Raw genomic sequence first — 653 nt, 5'->3', positions numbered from 1 at the left:
ATAAATAAATAAATAAATAAATAAATAAATAAATAAATAAATAAATACCTGCAACGGAATCATTGCACTGATTACAAAAGCTGCCACATCCGTTTCAAATTGGTTCCCAGCAGCCCTTGCATTTCGATTTCTTGCAGAAAAATTCCGTCTTTGCTTTGCCGACATTTCGCTGCAATATTCCTCGAACGCAGATGAATGTTTGCGCTTCAAATGCGAGCGAAAATTTGACGTCGAGGTCATTTGGCCTTTAATTTCTGTCCTCTTCGTTGTACATAGGTTACATACGCCTACGACGCACTTCGAATTTGATTTCTCCTTGACGATTGTAAAGTATTGGCCGTTCAGGATACCTGGTACTGATGGACCTTCAGACGACTCTGTAAAAGGTAAAACCGATTACAATACACGTTCTGATTTTTACAACAGTTATGAAGAATCTATATTTAGAGTATTTTTTACATTCTTCATAATTGTTGGTGTCGGAAAATATTAGTGGAAAAGTTTGAAATTTAAATTACATACCTGGTCTTAAACTTTCAATTTCACTAAGGCATAATTCCAGTGAAGTGCTGTCACTGCCACTGAAGCTTCCAGAAGTCATGACGAATTATGCGATTGTAGACTTAAACAAAACAACTAAACACGATATCGCT

General features: G+C 36.1%; 1 long non-coding RNA gene across 1 annotated transcript in view; it reads right to left on the bottom strand.

Annotated features, from left to right (window-relative positions):
- LOC128882400 (uncharacterized) overlaps nucleotides 1–451 on the bottom strand; it is a 2816-nt gene extending 2365 nt beyond the window's left edge. The window contains exon 1 of the long non-coding RNA XR_008458397.1: nucleotides 49–451. This is a non-coding gene — a long non-coding RNA (uncharacterized LOC128882400). The remainder of the gene's footprint in view (nucleotides 1–48) is intronic.
- Between the last annotated feature and the right edge of the window lie 202 nt (nucleotides 452–653).

The sequence above is a fragment of the Hylaeus volcanicus genome, unplaced genomic scaffold, assembly GCF_026283585.1.
Source record: "Hylaeus volcanicus isolate JK05 unplaced genomic scaffold, UHH_iyHylVolc1.0_haploid 11513, whole genome shotgun sequence".
NCBI classification, from domain to species: Eukaryota; Metazoa; Arthropoda; class Insecta; order Hymenoptera; family Colletidae; genus Hylaeus; species Hylaeus volcanicus.
Note: the sequence above shows the minus strand (reverse complement) of the source record. Positions and strands in the feature narration are given on the sequence as shown.